Raw genomic sequence first — 11,799 nt, 5'->3', positions numbered from 1 at the left:
CCCCCCCCACCTGCAACGTGCTGCATGTTTGCAGGGCAGCACAAATAGGCCACGGGCCACAGAGTGTGGTCGGGCAAGCTAAGCGAGCTGACATCTGTTTATGCCCTGTGATGTTTTTCCCAGCTCCATCAGCTGGTGGGAAATAAAGTGTTGGAATGATAATAAGCGGAAAGGATGTTTGCTGTAACTGTGAAATATAAGCCTCTTTATAGCCCCCTTTTTCTCTCTTCAAGACTATTGACTTCAGCAAGACAGCTTCATCCTTTGAGATCCCCTACCACATTTGGCATAGGAGTGCAGGAACCTGAATCCCATCTGCCTGCTCGTTCAGGTTGACTCTCAATTAGCGACGACTCACAACTTGCTCTTTAAAAATGCCATCTTTCCAAACATTACCCGTGCAGAAGGTAGCTTCATTGTCTTTTGTCCCAGAAAATCACCCCCGGGTCTGCCATCCTTGACTTCCTCTAAAATGGTCTGATCAGGACCAGGCGTTTTCATCCTGTCTGCTGACTGAATCTCTGTCCTTCCTCCATCTTGTCCCAGACAGATTTGGGTGGAAGCCTTTGTTCTGTGTTTTCCAAGGTAGAGAGGCAGGGGAGGGGAGGGAATTGTTTCCTCTTAAGCCAGCTAAATGAATATTTACATTCTTAAAATATCAGAGAAGCCACAGAAAATTATTAATCGAAAGAGCTTATAATTATCTTTAAAATGGTGGCAGCCATTGAACTGGAAATCCTAATGTGTGAGGAGAGGGTTTGCGTGCCAGTGTCTGGGGCCGGCTGTCCGGCTGCCACAGCTGCAATTGATCATCCCAAATCAAAGGGAGAGGGAGCCATCTCTGGTGGCATGGCCAGGGTGGGGGCAGTCAGCAGAGAATGATGCTCTGTTCTCTCGGTCTGTTATCAAAAAAAAAAAAAAAAAGCGAGCCAAATGTGTTTCAAATCTCTCTTCTGTTGAATCTGCAGCCCTTCAAAGCTTCCCCATGATAAATAAAGTTTTCAAAACCCCTAGACTCTAAAAGGTTCATTGAAAATTCCTCTGAATTAAGCAGCCTCTCTCTTTTCTTCCCCCTCTCTCCCTCTGGTCTCCTTGCCCAGGCCTGCACAGTTTGAAACAAATGTGATTTAGGTGATTAAATATGAGGCATATTTAAGCGGCTTTCCTGCTTTCATTGATAGCATTGTTACATTGACCCGGGCTTCTGATAAGCGAATGTGTTGGTGGCATTGTTCAACGAAGGCCCCCTGGTCTAAGGAGCAGGAGAAGAGGGCGAAGAAGAGAAAGCAGGGGTTACCAGTCCATGTGGCAAGCTGAGTCCAGGGCCAGGGCTTCAAAAGTTCCCCAACAAATGACAGGAGACAACTGGAATCTTCCCCAGTCCCCATGTATTACTGACTGTGTAGACATTTCTCAAGGTCCATTAAATTCTATTTGACGTACATTAAAAAAGATTTAATCACAGATGCCAGTCAGCTAACCAACCCATTAATCTAGCTGTTTTTCCTAAGAAAATTGTATTTAAAAAGGTCTTTTTTTCTCAATTTAATTTAGTCATCCTTTTAAATTTCATGTATTTATCATGTAAATGTGCCTTATTTGCAAAAGAAAAGCACAGGATTCAATGAAATAAATAGTTATTTCATTAAAATGGATACAAAAAACCCTGTGATTAGGGTAATTAATTTGCACACTAAAAGCTATCTTCCTGGTTCAGATCATTAATATTGATGGCCTTCGATTTTGTTCTCAGTAATGTTCCTTGAAATATACTCAGAACTGGCACCAGGGCTGAAAGAGCAGCCTTTAGAACACAAGCGAAAATGAGGTGTCAGTGAGCATTTGGGGCCACCGCCCTTCCCTCTCTGTCAGCTAGTAAATAGCACAGAGCACAGAGATCTGTGTCCTGAAATAAACTGGGTTAGTTCTGTCTGAATGAGCCCATGCAGTTTATCTTATCTCAAATGTCAGTTATCGATGCCTGGCACTTACGGACGTGTGTCTTCTTTTAGAGGAAGAAAAAAACATTTAAATTGCAAAATAACATTACAGGAGATTATGTCTAGGTACCACATACAGTTAGGCACAGCATTGCCAGGTAACAAGGCAACGTCTGTCAATATACCTTTCTCATTAGATTTTCATCTGCATATTATGCAAATGAATTGGAACAGGTTTCCACTTTGATAGCTCTGCCACAAGTTTGAGTCAAGGCACATATTTTGTTTCTGTTCTGTTCCGCAGATGTATTCCACCAAAGACCTTGTAGGAGAGGTGTCATATCAACGCGGTGCACTCTCGAATGCAGCTGTAGGCTGCCTTCACATGAAAATCAAATCCTGGAACAATTTTAGATTGCCTCACCTAGCTGTGTCAGCACGCTCAACGTTCCTGGTGATGGAGAACAAATTAACATTCTGCACCAGAGAGGTGTGTGTGCAAACAGACTCCTATGGCCACAGCGGGGCCACTTGGTATTTTACCTTGCTTTTCAGGGCTTACTGACAGAGAGGTGGCGACTGCTTTTTAATTACAGACCGGGGATGATTTGTAAGACTGCGTTTCATTATTCCAACTGCTCTTTTTTTTTTTTTTTTCTTTTTTCGTTTTTGGATCGATTGCCCTCAGAGTATCCCTGGCAAGTGATTATGAAGTATTCCAAAATTAGCCAGATTATTCTCTGCCTCTTTAGATCCCTAAATCTCTTCCAAAAATAAGGACTGTTGAGCAGATACCTCTAACAATTGCCATTGTTTTAGGGGCCAAAGTGCTGTTTTACTCAGTAGGGTTCGTCCTCAGGCTGTGTCCCACCTCTGATATCAAGATCTAGTGTGTTCCTTCTCTGGCCTCTGGTCTTGTGCTCTCCCTAAAGATATCTTCATGGAATTCTAGTGTTCTCTATGCAAAGCCAGACCAAAACAAAACAAGACCTAGCCAGAACTCCTTTCGACACTGGTACTTCATTCAAACAACAACAAATGGGTGGAGATGGGGGTAAAAATGGAGGTTTTCTAAATCTACTTCAAGACAACTCCCTGGGGCTTCTTTGCCCATCTTGTCTTGTGCAGAGCTTCAAGTTGGACTCTCTGGGTGCTCGGTAATAAGACAGGATGCTGGGGCAGAGGGATTGTGCTAATTAAAAAGAGGCACACACCACAGATCCGCTCGTTATTATTCATGGCAAGTGTGCAGCAAATCACTTAGCTGTTTGCTTTGAAAATAGAAGCTTTTTTTCTACCTCATTTTCCCTTTCTTGCCTTACCTCTTTTTCTTTTCTGTTTCTTTTCCTTTTCTTTCTCCCGCCACCACCCCCCATCTGCCTTGTTTAAAAAGATACCCACAGTCCCAAAGTCTTTTTGTAAAGAATGACATTGAAAAGACATTGCCCCAAGGTTTAATAGAGCAAAAAGCCTGGAACATTTGCACCTTTTAATGTCAGGTCTCTTCCCCTCCACCCCACTGTTTTTTTTTTTTTTTTAAGATTTTATTTATTTGTGCATACAGAACTGGGGTACAGGCCAGAGGCTCAGGGGCGGCGAGAGGTTTCACCAGAGACAGAGTGGGGGGCAGAACAGGCAGATTGAAGAAAGTACACTGCTGAGGGGAGCAGCGGGTAGGTCAGGAGAGGTCTGCCACGCCATGTGGCCACCTCTGGGGCAGGCGGGAATCGAACTCATGCGGAAGCAGCCCTAGATTCTCCGTGCTGTGCTTTAACCCGCTGTGCCACCAGGGAGGGCCACCACCCCACTGTTTTTTAAAGACAGCTATTCACCCATTAAAATATGCTTCCCCCAGCATGCATTCTTTAGCAACTCCAGATGAACAAGTAGGTGGTATGAGCATGGGGGCATTAGTCCCTGTTTCTGTTTTGTTTTAAGCAATAAGAAGAAATGGTGAAAAGTAGTTTGCTCTAACTTAGAGCCCCCCAAAGCTAGAAAGGATTTACAGCATGCCTGTTAAGCCACTTCCACATTTATTAAGATAGCAGCCACCGCAAAAGGGAAAAACATCATTATTTTAGAGCCAACCATCAATCGGCATTTCTTCCCTCAGACATGATCTAAGTTCAACCCCATACACTTGAAAGTGGGGATTCAACTACCTTATAGGAGGCAAATATGTTATTGATATAATGGACTCTGTGGTTAACGTGAAGCTTCTAAAATTGTTTTTTTTCTGAAGCATTACCAGTTAAAGGAAGTGGTTGTATTTTTTCAGAATTACATAATCATTTTCTTGTGAAGCATCTAAGAGGTTTATAAATGAGCAGCCCACCCCACACATCATCATTGTACCTACTATTAGGGCCCTCATTTTCCAAGGGTGGTGTCTGAAGAATATAAAGTTGATGTGGCTTCTTCAAGTGGAACAGGTGTGTAGATGTAGAGACTTGAGAAACAATTTTAATAGTGTATCTATTTTTGTTTTGTTTTGTTTTGTTTTTTCAGTGCTGCTTTAACAGGATTTACAAGCCCTTTGGGCTGGTAATTCAGTTAGATGAAAGGTCCTTTAGTATTTCTGATACTGCCTCTTTGATTCACAAAAAGAATCGTACCTGTACTGAAAAGAGTATCGCTACATAGAAAGACAAAACAGTGGCTGTGCCGGGGGATTCCAGTTATTTACAAAGGGCTGCATGATTGAGGCTGCAATTCCAGGTCCAAGCTGGGATGACTTTATTCCAGCTGCCCAGGTATCCTCCTGATCCCTTCTTATTGTAACAAGGTGGTATCCCAGAAAAGGGAAGATTCCCTTCCCCACCCAAAGGAGGGAGAATAGAATGTGTAGAGGAGACTGAGGAAGTGTTACAGGGCAGAGAGAGGGACACCGCTGAACCCCCAGTCTAGGTAGATTTTGCTATCTGCCGCATCAAGACAAAACATATAGTACCTTGATTTATTTTTTAAAAAGATTTATTTATTTATGCATACAGAACTGGGGTACAGGCCAGAGATAGAGGGGCAGTAAGAGGATTCACCAGAGACAGAGCGGGGAGCAGAACAGGCAGATCGACGAAGTACACTGCTGAGGGGAGCAGCGGGCGGGCCACGAGAGGTCTGCCGCGGCATGTGGTCACCTCTGGGGCAGGGGTTTGAACTCGCACTGAGGCAGCTGAAGCTAACATGCAGTGCCATGCTTTAACCCCTTGCACCACCAGGGAGGGTCCCATATAAGACCTTTAATGGCATCAGTGTGCAATACAGAAAAGACAAAGAATATAGTTTCTAAATCAAACTCCTGAAGGTACCCACCCTGTCTTAGGTAAAAGTCTCCCCAAAAGGGATTGGCCCAAAGCAAGGCCTGAAAGCCTGTCACAAGACAAAAGCACCTTCTGGTGGGGACCCACAGAAAAGGGTCAGAAATGGCCAGACAAATCTAGGAGGAAAAGAGCAAAATCAAAATCAAGATAAACCTGCCATAGTCACCTTAACATGGGTCTCTTGCCCACATGTGTTTAGGCCAGTCTGGACCAAGAAACAAGAGAAACCTTCTTCACATGTCTCTCTGCTCTGTGCGCCTCCCTCTGTTCTCCTTCTGGCTCCATCCTGCTTCCTTCTTCTCCAGTCTCCTCCCCAGATTATTCTTCACTCTCCTCCCTCCACCTTCCTTTGGGTGGGGCAGGGAATTTGGAACCTCCCCTTTTCCTGTGGTCCACCCTGTTACAGAAGGAGGAAGTAGGATATAGAGCCACAGTCCATGGGTTCATATCCCCAGATCCCCCCCAGAGTTTAGACAAAGAATGGTTTAGAAATTGACTCTGATTGTTGAGAAAAGCTGTGGATGTTATTAATAAGAATATTCTGGAATGACTTAAAGTCATGTTCTTTCTATTTTTTAAAAGATTTTATTAATTTATGCATATAAATACTGGAGTGTAGGCCAGATGTGTGAGGAGTGAGAGGACTCACTGGAGACACAGCAGGGTGCACAACAGGCAGATCTACTGAAATACACTGCTGAGGGGAGCACTGTCAAGACCAGAAATGTCTTCTGTGCCATGTTGGTTAGCTTCCCATCCAGGTCATGCAGCAGTGGCTGGAGATAGCTTGGAAAAACTGAGAGTTTAACCCCTACACCACAAGGTAGGCCCTTGAACTAATTTCATTTTATAGTTCCTTGAAAGGAGATTACTGACTGATCTTCTGACAGTTTTACAAATGGTAAAAAAAAATCCAAGATTAATGCTATCAAAAAGTTGTTATGAAATTAGAAAAAAAAAACACAAAAACGAGTATCTCTAGCATATGAGTGGGGCAGGGAAGTTAAACAAAAATAAAAGAATGTATGGAAAGACATTCTGTTAGTGGGAGTGTAAAAAACAACACTTTCTCTTCATGAGAAATTCCACAATATATACTAAGGCCTTGTGATTTGGAAATTCTTGTATTAGGTATGGTGCCCAGAGAAACTCTCATATCTGTGAACTGAGAGATACACAGAAATGTTCAATGTGTTATTGATTATAATAGAGCAAGATAGGAAAGAACTTCATGCTGCTTTAGGGAGTACATAATGATTTGTGGTATAGTCATAGAATAAAAGAATAGATAGTCGGTTAAATGAACAAGTTAGATCTCCTGCATTGATATGGATAAATCTCAGAAACAAAATGGAAAATATTGGCGAGGATATGGAGAAATCAGAGCTCTTGTGCACTGCTGGCTGAAATGTAAAATAGTCCAGCTGCTGTGGTTCTCCCCCAGAATTATTATCGTCAGAATGATGGGTCAATTTGACTGGGCTAAGGTAGACATTATTTCTGGTTATGTTTATGGGGGTGTTTCTGAAAGAGATTAGCATTTTAATCAGTAGGCTGAGCAAAGAAGATTGTCCTTACCACTAAAAAGATTGTCCTCACCAATGCGTGTAGGCATCACCCAAGCTATTGAGGGCTGAATTTGCTTTCTTTGTTTAAGCTGGGATGTTATTATCTCATGTCCTCAAACATCAATACTTTAAACTCTCAGCCTTTGGACTCAGCCTGGGATTGATCCAGATAAGATCTCCTGGGCTTTATGTCTTTGCATGTGGATGGAATTACACTACCTACTTTCCTGGTTCTCTTCTCTTATAGAACCACTATTGTTAAGATCTCTTGGTCTTGGGCCCACTGGTAGCACAGTGGGTTAAAGTGCAACACTGTGAAGCTAGCAGCAACTGCTTCAGCACGACTTCGATCCCTGCCAGGTAGGTGACCCACATCGCACAGCAGACCTCTCCTGTCTCACCTGCCACTCCCCTCAGCAGTGTATTTCATGAATCTGCCTGTTCTGCTCCCTACTCTGTCTCTGGTAAATCTCTGCTCCTCTGGCCTGTACCCAGTTTTGTATGCATGAATACATAAATCTTTCAAAAAAAAGAAAAAAAAAAGATTTCTTGGTCTGCATAATCATGTGAGTTAATCCCTAGAATCAGTTTCATTGTATCAAGATACTTATGTCTGCCTATATCTAGTCTATTAGTTATATCCTCTGGAAAATGCTAATATATTAAACACAGAAATATATCATATGATGTAGTAATTTTACTTCTGGTTAGATACCCAAAAGAAATGACAGGAGGAAGTTGAACAGGTATGTGTACATCCATTAGGTATTATTTACAATAGTCAAAGGGTGGGAGCAGCCCAGATGTCCATCAGCAGGTGAATAGATAAAAGTACTTACCATGCAATGCACTGTAATTCGTGCTAAGAAGGAAGACTTTGACACATGCAACATGGACCACAATGTAGAAGGACCTTGAAGACATTATGCTAATTAGCAGATACTAAAAGGCAAATAGTTTATGTTTCCACTTAAGAGGAATGCTAGAGGAATCGGATTCTTAGGGGCAGAAAGTAGAATGGTGGTTGAGCTGTGCACACTGAAGAGCTGCTGTTGTGTAGGCAGGGAGAATCAATATGGGAGATGAGAAGTTTCTGCAGGTGGGTGTTATGATAGCTGTCTGCATGTGAATGTATTTCATGCTACTGTGGCCTTTCCTTAAAAATGGTTACAATAGTGAATTTTGTGTCTGTCTTGCCACACTAAAAAAAAGGGCTGAGTATAAAGTACAGGTTACCAAAAGATAGAGGAGAGAGAATTTATGTAAATTTTGTGTGTACTGAACCCAACATCCCCTATTAGTTCCTGATACCTACATGTGTAGCAAAAATACAAAAACATCTCGTGACAAACACATGTCACTTTCATGATCATGAAGAATAAGGGAAAGGGAGGAGGAGATAGAGGCTGATGGGGGGAAGTTCTTCCGCTCTAATGGTCATGCTTTGTTTCTAAGCGAAAAGGTTGAGGTGACTTTTGGTGAAATAAATCCTGTTAAGTCAGTGGGTGGTTGCATGACTTGGGTGTGGTCCTTAATTATACTAGACTAATCATTTGAAACCTTTTAAAATCAACAATAATGTGTCCTCCTTGGCTCGATCTCATCTTACACCAGTGAGAAAATAAGACTTCCTTTGACTTAGACCATAGGAAGCCACCCTGGGTGAATTTGGAGGGGTATTGAACACTTGCTGAAGCAGCTGCAGCTGACTTTTCAGTACCACCAGGGAGGGTCCCCATGCCTGCTTTTAAAATGTGTTTCCATAAATGCTGTAGGCTTTTCAGAAGTAATAGGAAACCAGTATACAAGAGTACAGGCTCTTAAGTAAAATTTCTAGGTTTATTAAATTTTTTTAGAGTTTTTTTTTTTTTTACTTATGCATACAAAACTGGGGTCCAGACCCGAGGTGTGGGGGGTGAGAGGATTCACCAGAGACAGAGTGGAGAACAGGGCAGGCAGATCCATGAAGTACACTGCTGAGGGGAGCAGTGGGCAGGTCAGGAAAGGTCTGCCGCGCCATGTGGGTCAGCTCCCTGGCCAGGGATGGAACTCGTGCTGCAGTGGCTGTGGATAGTTTCATAGTGCTGTGCTTTAACCCGTTATGCCACCAGGGAGGGCCTGAAATTGCTCAGTTTAATATTGTAGGACTGACAGGATACACCGCCTTCTTCATCCTGAGCTACTTTTTCTATGAGAGACCAGCAGAATTGTACTTGCTTCACATCGGATCAAACAGCACCACACGGTCAAATTTAAGATCTTTGCTGTTATGTTTTCAGCCCTTCCATTTTACTCCCTCCATAACAAAATATGATGAAAAAAGAGTTCTCCTGCTTTCAGAGTTTTTTAGAAGAATCTCTGGATGCATTTTCATCCTGCCTATAGCTTGTTGAACTAGGGTAATTTTATAGATGTTTACAAATGCACTTCCTCAGTATAGTCGAGACATCTTGTGGAATTTGCTATGCATCAGTGTGCCCACATCAGCTTTGGGCACACTCTGACTTCATTAGTGCTAAGTAATCCCTGTGAGAAAATTCTACTTCTGCTGATTTTACTAGCCATCCCATCTTGGTGTAGCTGCGTTTTGATGATGGACTTTTCCAGGCCCCTCAATTATATTTCAGGGTGTAGATGTGCAAATAATGTTGCAGTCATTTTAACACCAAAGACTACAATTTAATAACTGTGTTTATATTTCTGTGGTTGACATAAATTATGGTGGCTGCACCGTAGAGTCAGCTGATTCTAGGGCTACACTCTTCAACAAAAGCAATAGTAGAGGCCATCACTATTATTTGTAGTAATTGTGTGGTGTTAGCTAAAAAGTACAGGTAACAGAAAGAGACAGAGGGGTATTTAACTGCATTTAACCTGAGTGTTTTTTTTTTTTTTTGGCAGTAAAATAAAGATAATAATGGTCTCTTCATAGGGTTGTAATAGCATAATGCATGTAGTGTTTGTTGTAGATAATATTCAGTATGTAACATTGAGATACTGCTCTCATCCTTCTTCAGAATCCTTACTGCTTACACTTGGATTGTCTTGAAGTTGTTTCTTCTGTTTCCAGAACACACATTCACATGCCAACTAGAAACTCCTTTACTGTCTTCAAAATGCCAGTAAAGGTGCTGTCTTGTTCTAGAATCTAACCGTTTTTCATGTTTCTGGCTGTAATAATAACCTCTTGAATAGTTAAGTTAAAGTCCACTAACTTATATTTAGGGGTTTTTATTTCCCCCTCGAGAGGAAGCTATATTTAAAGCTTTATACTGGTACATTCCAACGAATATGTGTGTAACCTGAAATGAGAGGTTTCTAAGTCAGAAATAAAAGAACAAGAAAGCAGACATTCTGGATTATTTTTCTGTGTTCTTTCCAAGATTATGGTTTGACCTTGAAAAAAATAAGTCCTATATGGATTTTAGTTTTCCCATGAGTCAAGTGGAAATGACAGTACCCATTAGCTGTTACATATTTCCACCTTATAAATAAAGGGGTTGCTATCAGGATTAATGAGGTGATGTTAGTAAACAGCTTTGAGCTTTTTGGGTGGCAGATGTTTTATAAATACAAATTATTAATAAAGTATTTATACTGATGATTGCGGGGAATGTGAACTGTTCTGTAGTAAAGAAGTCATCAATTATTTGGCACTTGCAATGGGAACAGAAGTGTGGTTATGGAAACGAGATGTCTAAGAGACTTAAGAATTCTTGGAAAATGGGCAATGAACTTAGAATGGCACCAACTGCTGTAATACCAAGCAACTGTGTTAGTATCGGGTTACAAGGATAGGAAAATAGTATAAAATAGTGATTTATTGTACTGGGGCAACATCTCTGTGCCTCTCTTGGTTCTTCTTGGGCTGAAATTAACATCAGACCAATTAGTACTAGGAAAAAAGGAACAAATTTAATGCAGACTTTACGTGACTCCATGTTCTACAGTAAACGGGACAGACTGGGACTTCTTAATCTATCAAATGGGAAAGGGACCTGTATCGTCAAGGAGAGAGGAATGGGGCCGCATATGACAAGGAGGAGGTAATTCAGGTTCAGCACCCGTCCAAACACTCTAGATGTTGTTAACTCTGTTATAGGAGGGTTCTGCAGTAAAAAGAAGGTTACTTCTGGAGGTGATCCTAAATCTGGAAAACTTTCACTCTTTTAGGCAGCCACAGTAATGATAAGTTTCTCTTGAAGCCTGCAGGGCCTCTGTGATCTTAACTGCACATGCCCAAATGACACAAAGGGAAAAAAAAAAAAACAAAACAAAACTATTCTGAACATCTTGGGTAGGCCTATTTGAACATTTTGGAGAATCCTATCCTTGAGTTATAAAAATTTATGAAAAACAGGGCCCTCCCTGGTGGCGCAGCAGGTTAAAGCACAGCACTAAGAAGCTAAAGCCACCTGAGCATGAGTTCGATCCCCACCCTGGAGGTGACCCCCATGGTGAGGCATACCTCTCCTGGCCCACCCACTGCTCGCCTCAGCAGTGTACTTCATCAATCTGCCTGTTCTACTCCCCACTCTGTCTCTGGTGAATCCTCTCACCGCCCCTGAGCCTCTGGCCTGTACCCCCGTTCTATATGCATAAGTAAATAAATCTTTAAAAAAATTTTATGAAAAAACAGAATGTGAGTCCACATTCTACAGCTGAAAAGTCAGACTCAAAAATATATAACCTCAAGGAAAAGATGAACTTTTGACATCTCAGAGGACAGAGGTATTCTACTATTATATCTATTGTTCTCTACACATTACTGAGTTTTCTTTCTTCTTCTAATGTGATAGCATTATGTGTTTCTTCTATTATTCTCTTTTGCTTGGCTTTCTACTGGTTTTTTTTTTTTTTTTTGCTTTCCTTTGGACATTAATTGTTACTACAATGAGTGGTGAACATTACAGGACATTAGAGGATGAAGAGGATACTAGAAAGGAATGGAAGCCAATTAAAAGTCAGAAG

This window comes from Condylura cristata, unplaced genomic scaffold, assembly GCF_000260355.1.
Source record: "Condylura cristata isolate star-nosed mole 26May11 unplaced genomic scaffold, ConCri1.0 scaffold00021, whole genome shotgun sequence".
Classification (NCBI taxonomy): Eukaryota; Metazoa; Chordata; class Mammalia; order Eulipotyphla; family Talpidae; genus Condylura; species Condylura cristata.
The sequence above is the reverse complement of the archived record's forward strand: the minus strand, read 5'-3'. Positions refer to the sequence as shown.